This window comes from Gossypium hirsutum, chromosome A03 (assembly GCF_007990345.1).
Source record: "Gossypium hirsutum isolate 1008001.06 chromosome A03, Gossypium_hirsutum_v2.1, whole genome shotgun sequence".
NCBI lineage: Eukaryota > Viridiplantae > Streptophyta > Magnoliopsida > Malvales > Malvaceae > Gossypium > Gossypium hirsutum.
The window spans coordinates 49,201,456-49,212,564 of NC_053426.1; the positions used below are offsets into that span (position 1 = coordinate 49,201,456).

Sequence of the window (11,109 nt, forward strand, 5' to 3'; positions counted from 1 at the left end):
TATTTTCAAAATTTCGCGACTCAATAATAGGACAAACTCTAAATAAAGTTGGCATGACTAATAAATGTTTTGATATTTTCCTAAAGAGAGATAAATTAGGGTTTTTCTGTAAGTTAAACGAACTACTTGGCCATTTCTGTGGCCAATATAGCCTTCATGATTCAGCTGTAACATCTAGGCCAAGTTAGTGAGGTTACATCAATAGTATTCTTTTCCTACTAATATGTTAAGCATTTGATCAATAAATGGAAGAGGAAAATAATCCTTTTTACTCACATCATTCAATTTTTGATAACCAATACACACCCTCTATCCAATTACTGTTCGAGTTGGGATTAATTTGTTTTTCTCATTTTCGACTACTAGCAATCCTCCTTTTTCTGGTACACACTGTGTAGGGCTCACCCATTCACTATCAGAAATAGCATAAACTATTCCAACATATAGCCATTTGACTAATTCCTTCTTCCAATCTAATCTTATGTTGACATCAACTTGGATTGATTCCTATAATATCTGTAATAGTCCATCCAATTGTTTTCTTGTATCTTTTTAAAACACCCAATAATGCTCATTCTTGTTCTACCGATAAACTTAATGCAATAATCACATTCAATGTGTTCTGCTCTCCTAAATACACATATTTTGGATGATCAATGAGGGGTTTAGTTCTAACACAAACAGTTCCATAATAGAAGGTACCATTTTTTCTGTAGATGGTCTTACTTGTTCTGGTTGTTCTTTACTTTTACACCACTAATCGAGCTGAAAGACCAGTTCATCATTTTCTCGTTCTAGATTTTCAATGGTCTCTTCCTCCTCATTCTCTTTTCCCATTTTTACCCCATCCAACTTAACTTCATTTAACACTACCCTTTCTGGATTATTGATTATGACCTCTTGTGGTGTGATTTCTACTACCTCTATAGCTTCTAGCTTTTAACTTATACCCCATGTATGCTCATTGCTACTAACCTTTTGTAGCAATATGACTATTTCATTACCCATTTTTTACCAAATACTTCCTCGACTATAATATCAAACTAATGTTTATTTTATCGATCCAACCCATCATAGAAATGTTGCAATTGTATCGCGAACCCTTAAATTTTTCTCATGCCTTTCCTAATGTTTCGGTAGCAACTTGCTTGAATCTGAATAACTCCTTGTATGTGCTAATTACCATAGTTATTGGTACAACTCAACATAGAAATAACTGTACGAATTCGACCCAAATAGTAATGGTGTCTGGAGTGAAAGCATCTAGCCAGGCTTTTTCCTATCCTTCTAGGGTGAATAGAATAAGTAACAATTTACTAGCCTCCAATGAAACATTTATGTACACAACTATGTTGCATAGTTGTTCCAATAGATGTAGAAATACTATTGGATCTCCTTCTGCATAACTGCTAAACTTGATATTCAAAGATATCCATGTTAGTAATGCAGGGTTAAGCTCAAACTAGGGATTCCTAATAAGGTCAAACAATACTAGGTCTTAACCAATTCATGTCAAAGGGGACTGCCTCTAACACTTGCATCATTTTACTAATTTTGAAAAACAACAATACCAATTAATAGTAATGCTAGGAGTTAATTAAAAATAACCTTTAATAGTCAATTCTATAGACTTTCATGCAAGTCAACTTGTCAAGATATCCATGCCTCTTCTCGTACATTGAAATTCACAAAGAAACAGAATAAGTTAGTAAATTAGATTAATGAAAAAATAAAAAAATTTGTATCTATAATTTAAAATTTTCTTGATTATCCTATTAAGCACAAAAATTAAGACTAATTCAATGGCGTTGCCTCCATGACAATGGCTCCAACAACTTGACCACATCCCGATGTACCAACATCGGAAGTGAGAATATTGCAAACTAAAGGTAGGAGTAAGGCGGTGTCCACAAGTATACAGGTCAAGTTGTAATATAGTTTATACAACGAAGTATTAGAATACTCAGAGGATTGTACCCAAAGGAGGAGAGACTAAACTAATATTAACTTCTACGCTAATAGGCCTAGTTGGTATTTCAACCAAATTATATTACGATTATTTCTAAGGTGATGAGAAAAACTATTTTATAAAAATAATATAAACAATTATGGAAACAGATTGCAGATTTTATTCAGTCAACTAGTTATTAACCTAGCAAGGTCTTTCGGTCTTCCACTAACCTAATAAGTTGGAGGAACTAGTTATCTCTCGATGTCACAATTCAGATCGGATTGGGGTAAGGTTTTCATGGATAGGCAGTACCGATTTCAGGTTCATTTCCACCTATATGACTTCCAAGGGTTGTCAAGCCTAAGGTTTTAAGTTTCTCCTATCCCAACCAGCTAATCTGTTATGAAACCCTACATAGAAGTTAATCAATCCAACATCCACCTGTTAATCTCCCTTACAAGATTAGTTCCCCATTGATTTAACTCAAGCAATGTAATTAATTAAAAAGATAAACATTAAGAACAAATAAAGAGCAAAAATAAGAAAAATCATGATATAATTATAATAACGTGAATGGCAATCCTTGAAGAGTCGATCGATCTACAATCCACTTCCCGCTAAGAATGAAATAGAAAACTGTAATAAAAACTGCAACTTAAAAGAAATCTCAGTTACAATTGAAAGTAAAAATAAAGTTAAGTAAAAAGTTATCTATAAACTATTGAAAGTAATTCTATTTATAGGCCTAGGTTTGGCCGCTAATCCTTGACCTAATTTTGCTGACTATTTTGCGTTAAAGTTCATTGTGCAGATAGAACACACTTGACCCATTAAGTGACCTCATCATACCAGGGTCACGATACTGATGGCAATTTACTAGCTAGGGCGTGTCTTCAAGGCTATGTCGTGACACCCTATGTCTATGTCGCAATACCCTATAGCTGTGTCACGACACCGATGTCAGACTTCTCTTTTTGGTACTTTGTTCAACGTGTTGCAATATCCAAGCTCCGTGTTGCAACATCATGGGCACTCCATTGACTTTGTGCCTTCGAATAGTGTCTTGCACTCTCACCGAACATATTAGTCTACCCTCAAGCCTGCTTTAGCCCCCAAGGACATATAAATCACTTAAATTTCTCCTTTTATTACCTATGTACAAAAAGTGAAAACTAAACAAAAACATAACTAAATTACTTTTCTACGAGCTCATTAAGTACAGAAAGTAGTTTAATCTGCTACAACGAATTGTGATAGATCAATTAAAAATTTTATTCTCTTTTTATATGATTCAAAATTATTAATTATTTGGTATTTCACAACTCTAATTAGGTGCGAAGGAATTTAGGATGCAAGTTTGATGATTGATGGAAGTGAAAAGAATGAGTAAAAATGAGCAAAACACAAAAAATTAAAAAAGGATGAGGGAACCATGGCTCAAAAATATGGAGTCGCGACCTCAAATCATGAGTCCAAGCCCTAGATCCTGTGCTGTGATGCGGTTGCTCGTGATCCCCAATGCTCCGACGCCATAAGACCACGCCATAATGCCCTGATACCACCTACATTTGATGTTTTCCAGCTCAGCCATAGAGAGTAGTGTGCTCTCGTGCTACAAGACTATGCCTTAGCACAGACAATCCCCCTACAAGACTAGCCCCAACACCCTTTTATTATAATACCCCTTACCCGAGACCATCGCCAGAGTCGAGCACGAGGCATTACAAGACTTATCTTACTTGTTTGGGGCATAATTTTTTTTTACTTTTAAAAATTAATTCGCTAGCATTCATCCAATAAATCCCTAAAAAGGGCCTTCGAGGCCCTAAAACATGCAATTGTAACGGGTCGGAACCAAACCGGGAACATTAAAAATTTTCCAATTACTTACACAACTCAAAACAATTTATTTTACTATTCATAATAAAACTGTCCATTTGCGTAATAGTCACTAAATTAATTATGGATCGAGTTATGAAACTCAAAATTTAAATCCATAATTTTTTTCTGAAACTAGACTCATATATATTCTTACCATAATTTTTCCAGAATTTTTGGCTTGGTCAATTAGTACAGTTTATTCATTAAATGTTCCCCTGTTTTGCAGTTTAGCAGACCTAACCTCTCTTCACTAAAAATCGATTATCTCATTATATAGAATTCGGATAATGTTTTCATTTGTTACTAATGAAAATATACTCACTAAGGAATCTAGAATCATAAACTATGACTTATAATTCTTTTTTTTTACAATTTCTAGTGATTTTTCAAAGTTGGAATAGGGGATCACGAAGTCACTCTGAACCAGTATTACAAAAATTTAAATATCTCAGAATATAGACTTCCTTCGCTACTTTGTTTCTTTCCTATGAAAATAGACTCAATAAATTTAATTATATATCTCATTCACAATTTAATTCCATTTCTAAAATTTTTAGTGATTTTTCAAAACCACGTCACTGCTGCTATTTCCTAATTGTTCCATGGCCAACTCTTACTCCATAATTTCTTTGCATCAAACCTCATTTAGGCATACATAATACCAAAACATGTTCATATTTAGCTATATCATAAGCTAATCACTACCAAGTATTCACATGCCATTCTTTAATCATATCATAAGGACATACACACAAAATAGCCAAGTCCCTATACATGTCATAACTTAAAGTATTTCTAGTCACAAAATACCGAGATAGCTCGTTGATAGTGTGAGGCAATCTCCGACGTCCTTACGATTTTTCGAGTTGGCTTTGCGATACTATAAAAAAGAGAGAAAAGAAAGGGAGTACGCATAAAGCTTAGTAAGTTTGCATGTAAATAAATAACAACATTCTAAATGAATTATCAAGATAACCTGAACCTTTCGAACATGGACTTATCTTACCTCCCCTTTGGTACACTCTTTAAATTTTCCATTGAACCACTTGGAATACTAAGGATACACGGGTACCTTTCCTTTTTAAACTTACCATTGTCATGTCTTGACATGGTCTTACGTGGTATCCTTGCTTTATGAACTCATCATTGCCATGCCTTGGCATGGTCTTACATGGGATCTTTGCCTTATCTTAGTTTATCAATGCCATGTCTTGACATGGTATTACCTGAATTCCTTGCCTTGTAAAACTTACCAATGCCATGCCTTGGCATGGTCTTACTTGGTATCCTTAAACCCTAATGTCATGACATTTGTATCCTACACATTCCTAAGATTCAACCGGGACTTTAAGAATCATTTCTCCATCAATTCTTGCTTGAATCATCAAGGAATAAATTTACAAAATATAGATGCTGAAAAATAACATCATTAATTATAAATAATAAAACATTGCATTTATTTACCGCAAACTTACCTCGATACAAAATACGATCAAATATTTTGATTTAGTCATCAACCTTTTTCTTTCCTCGGTCTAACCCTGAATTTTGTTCTTCTTGATCTATAATAGAAAATTTAACTTATTTAATATTCAAATTTATCAAAACAGTCGTTAACTCTAACTTTGGAAAAATTATGATTTTGCCCCTAAACTTTTGCATATTTACACTTTTTCCCCAAGGATCGGAAATGAAACTTTATACCTAATTCTTATGTTTTATGACACGCTGATCATTTATTTACCTACGGAAACATCAAATTCCCACTTTGACATGTACTTATGACCATTAGGTATTTTTACCGATTATGTCGTTTTACTCGTTTTCGCTTAAAATCGCTTAGCTCGGGTCGTTTAACATAATTTCAAGCTTCATATTCTACCATAAAACATAGAAATAAACACATTTCACCTATGGGTATTTTCCAAATATGAACCCTATGTTAAATTATTGCTAGAATAAGCTAAATCAAGTTATTGGGACTTCAAAAACGTAAAGAACATTAAAAACGGGGCTTGGAATCACTTATTATGAAGCTTGGAAGCTTGACAGAATCCTAACTATGAAAAACCCTTGAAATTTCAGCCTAATGAAGAAGATGGGCACATTTTGCCATCTTTTCCCCTTTTTTAATCTTTTAATTACCAAATAACTAAAATACCCTTTATTAAACCTTTAGTTATTTTTATCTACGTATGTCCATTTTTGTCCATAAAAACCTAATGTTCTAATTACTCTTTAATTTAATCCTTTAGCATCTAAAACTCATATTTATCAACTTTTGCAATTAAGCCCTAGTAGAGAAATTAAGCATGCTATCTATAAAATTTTCCATCGATACTCTAACACATGTATCTAATCACTCAGTAAATTATAAAAATTAATCGGAATAAACATTTCTATCTTAGATTCATGGTTTCACAACCACTATTCCATTTAGGTCCTATTTTGGGATGTTACATTTTTGCCCCCACACGAATGGAGAGCCTTTCGACTCTAATTTTTCTATGCTTTTGGTGGAGTGGACAGCCCAAAATCATGCTTTAAGGGTATTTTGGTATTTTAGAATTTTATATTTGATATTATAACCTATATTTGACCTCCTCAAAGTCATTTTATTTAGTTTGTTCATTTTTCTATTTTTCTTCGGAACCTAGCATAATAAAAGAAAAGTTTCCACAATAGATCAAGGGAGTGACTTTGAAAACTTAGTGAGACTGTTTTAATGTATTATTTGATTCTTTTCTCATTAAATTCTAGGTGTTTTTGGATTTATTTGTTGAACACATGGATAAGAGAGATAGATGTGACTTAGAAATTATTTTTGAACTACACCCAGTATCATCCCATTTGATAGAACAAGTCATTAGTGCTTCGAGAGGAACAAAGGATAGTTCAACTTAGACATATTTTCTAAGTACATAAACAAGGAAGTTTCCTAATTCTTCACTTCTTTTTGGAACATTGAGGACAATGTTCAATTTAAGTGTGGGGGAGTAGAGTCAATTTAGTTTGCATGACTTTTTTAGTTATTTTTTTTTAAAAAAATTGCATATTTTATTTCTTCTCGATTTTTGCATGATGCATGTAGTTTGCAAAAAATATTAACCCGATGAGATGTTGAAATATTTTTATATAATTATGAGATTTGTAAATTTTTCGTAATGAATAACTTCGAAACCTACATGTTGACTTTATATAGAATTTGTAAAAATGATTTATGATGTTAGGATGTTTGTTAGAATAATAGATGCTCCATATTATCTAAATTCACAATTCTTTTTTATAAGTCGTAATTTATACATATTTTTAGCCCATGCTTACCATATTTTTGGATGAATTATCATTAGATTTGTGGAATTTGATGCTCCTAATCCTTTAATTTCATGTTTTATACTTAGGTGAGCATAGGAGAGTAAAAAGAGCGAGAAACCGGCCAAAAATGGAGAAAATGGATCAACGTGGGAAATCAACACGGCCTGGACTTCCTCACACGGGTAGACCACACGCCCGTATCTATTTAATAGATTGCAATACAGCCTAAGCCACCTCACACGGGCATGTCACACGGGCGTGTCCCTGTGAGCCCAAGTTTAGTTCTATTTGGAAAAGGCCACCTTTGAGGGTTTGGAAGCATCCAAAAACCTATTTAAACATCCTAGAGGAGGCACTTAGGCACACATGGAGTAGGAGGCAAGGAATTACTCGAAGAGAGTCGATTGATCCATCTCAAAAGTTGGATTCTTCTTTAAGACTGAAGATCTCCCTTCAATTTCCTTTAGGGTTTTTTGGGTTTTCTTTATGTTTTGTTATCATTATTCTTCTGAGATGTTTCCTTTTACACTTATGAACTAAATCCCCTAAAAATCTAAGGGGATGAAACCTAAGACGGATCTTGTTATTATCTTCTGAATTATATGATAAATATTTGATTTGTTCTTAATTATGTGTTCTTAATTCTTGCTTTAATATTCCAGAATATTGATTCAAGTATTGATGTGCTTATTCAGAGGAGCCAAAGTCCCTATCTAAGAGTAGATCTAGCATAATTAAGCGGAGTTGATTGCACCCCTAGACATAGGGCGACATAAATCTGTAGGATTAGGGTCAAACCTAATAAGGGAATCCATAGATCAAGTTAATGCAACACTAGGGGTTTTAATTAGAAAGAGATTTCAATTAATCAACCTAGGGTAAAACATTGTTAGTCTCGAGAGAGATGATAATATAAATTAAGGATTTCTACGGAACAAGTCAAGTGAATAAATCGTATTTCCCAAAAGTATAATAACAAGTGAAGTCTAGGTGGATTCTTCATTGGGTATTGTCTAAATCAATCAGTTTTCCCAAAAGTATTTCCCCAATTTAGTTCTTGTGCATTCTTAGTTTAGTTAATTAGTTTAGATAAAACAAATCATCTTATTTTTTGGCTAGATAATAAAAAGAAAGTTAATACTAGTACTTTAGTTCCTATGGGTTCGACATTCTGGTCTTGCTATAAACTATATTATTGTTCGATAGGTGCGCTTGCCTTCATCGTGATAATAGTTAGTTTTCAAGTACGATCAATCATAAATATAAAACTTATCACGAGACATCACATCAAGTTTTTGGTGCCGTTTTTGGGGAACTAAAAAATATTAGGGACGCTTAATTTTTATTACTTTAGCCATTTATTTTATTGCAATTTAAATTTTATCTTAGTTTTGTTAATTTTACTAAATTTTCTTTTATTTTCTTCTGATAGGTTTTTATAGTTTATGACTAGAAGAAACCCGTCAGGACCATTACTCTTTGATAGTGAGATTGAAAGCACAGCTCATAGAAATCGATGAGAAATAAGGCGAAACCTAAGAAACATAGAGGAATGACAAGAGGAAGATATCCATAATACAATCGAGGAGATGGCTGAAAACCAGAATAATCAGCTTCCTCCTGTGGTTGTTGCAGATCCAGTAAATCAGAATCCTGCTTCTCGTACTATGTATGATTATGCTAAACCTACCTTAACAGGAGTTGAATCGAGTATAGCTAGACCTACTATTACAGCAAATAATTTTGAACTGAAACCTAACACAATTCAAATGATACAACAGTTTGTTCAGTTTGATGGTTTACAGGACGAGGATCCAAACGCTCATTTGGCGAATTTTCTGGAGTTTTACGACACTTTTAAGATCAATGGCATTTCTGATGATGCCATTCGCCTTCGGTTGTTTCCCTTTCTTTGAAGAATATGGCTAAACAGTGGTTAAACTTATTACCACGAGGGTCAATCACCACTTGGGAACAAATGACCACAAAAATTTTACTTAAATACTTTCTGCCGGCTAAAATGGCTAAATTAAGGAATGATATTTTTTCTTTTGTGCAGATGGATTTAGAGACCCTCTATGATGCATGGGAGAGATACAAGGATCTATTGAGAAGGTGCCCTCAACATGGGTTACCACTTTGGCTATAGGTTCAAACTTTTCACAATGACCTGAATCCTTTGACTAGACAGATGATTGATGTAGCTATTGGTGGAACTATCAATAATAAGACACTTGAAGAGGCTTATGAATTTATAGAAGAGATGCCACTAAATAATTATCAATAGCAAGTCATGAGGACGAAAACAACAAAAGCAGCCGGCTTTTTTAACGTCGATTTGGTCACTATGCTCTCTAATCAGGTAGAACTTTTGAAGAGAAAATTTGATGGTTTACTTGGCTCTTCACAGGTTCACCCAGTAATGCAATGCGATGTAAGTGGAGGTGGAACGAGCAATTCAGGATACCCACCCTATGGCCACAACATGGAAAACGAGCAACTAAATTATATGGGTAATAATCCTCAACCTCAAAATAACCCTTATAGTAACACTTACAATGCAGGCTGGAGGAACCACCCAAATTTCTCATAGGGAGGCCAAAGGAATCAAAGACCACCACCCCCTCTAGGCTTCTAACAACAACCTTACCAGCAAGAGAAAAAATCGAACCTTGAGGAGATGATGACAAAATTTATTTCAGTAGCAGAAACCCGTTTTCAAAACACTGAAACTGCACTTAAAAATCAGCAAGCATCGATCCAAGGGCTCGAGAATCAAATTGGACAGCTGGCTAAGATGATTTCAGAGAGACCACCAGGAAGTCTACCTAGTAACACCGAACCCAATCCAACAAAGCATGTCAAAGCAGTTACACTAAGGAGTGGGAAAATGTTAGCTGAATCTGAAAGAAGCCACTACAAGAAGCTGACAGAAATGAAGGAAAGGAAGTAGAACCCGAAAACAATGACAACCCAATGCCAAAAGAATATAAACCACCAACCCCATATCCAGCAAAGTTGAAGAAAGACAGCATGGATGCACAATTTGATAAATTTCTTGAAGTTTTTAAACAACTGCATATTAACTTACCTTTTGTTGAAGCTATATCATAGGTGCCTACCTATGCAAAATTTTTAAAGGAGCTTCTAACAAATAAAAGGAATTTTGAAGACTTATCTACAGTGGAACTTAACGAGGAGTGCTCGACCATACTCCAAAATAAACTGCCAACCAAACTAAAAGATCCAGGAAGTTTTACTATTCCCTGCTTAATTGGTAGTTTGAATGTTGATAAGGCACTAGATGATTTAGGCGCTAGCATTAATTTGATGCCATATAAAATGTTTAAACAACTTGGTCTTGGGGAACCTAAACCCACTAGGATGAGTATCCAACTAGTTGATAGATCTGTTAAATATCCTAAGGGTATTATAGAGGACATACTTGTAAAAGTAGATAAATTTATATTCCCTGTTGATTTCGTTGTGCTTGACATGGATGAAGATGTTGAAGTGCCTTTAATTTTAAGGCATCCATTTTTAGCCACTGTTAGGGCTGTTATTGATGTGGGTGATGGTAAATTGGTACTTAGAGTAGGTGACGAAGAGATTATTTTTAAAATTTATGATGCTATGAGATTTTCTAGGGAACAGGATGACTCATGCTATTTTATTGACTCTATTGATCATGCTACTCAAGATTCTTTTCAGGAAATCATACATAAGGACACGTTGGACTGTGTCTTGCCCAAGAAAAGGAGGTAGATGATGATGATTCTGAGATAGATAAGATAAAAGCTGAACTAAATTCCAATGAACCCTCCCCAAGACAAGCAGAATATGAGGGTATTAAGGTAAACAATGAACTTAAGCAAAAACCTTCTATTGAAGAACCTCCCAAACTGGAACTTAAACAGTTGTCAAATCACTTGGAATACGCATTCCTTGGAAATAATTCTACA

General features: G+C 34.2%; 1 non-coding gene across 1 annotated transcript; it reads right to left on the reverse strand.

The window, feature by feature from the left end:
- Positions 1 to 9,173: 9,173 nt before the first annotated feature.
- On the reverse strand, positions 9,174 to 9,280 carry LOC121225399 (small nucleolar RNA R71). Its single transcript, XR_005923270.1, has one exon. It is a non-coding gene; the product is annotated as a small nucleolar RNA R71 (small nucleolar RNA).
- Between the last annotated feature and the right edge of the window lie 1,829 nt (positions 9,281 to 11,109).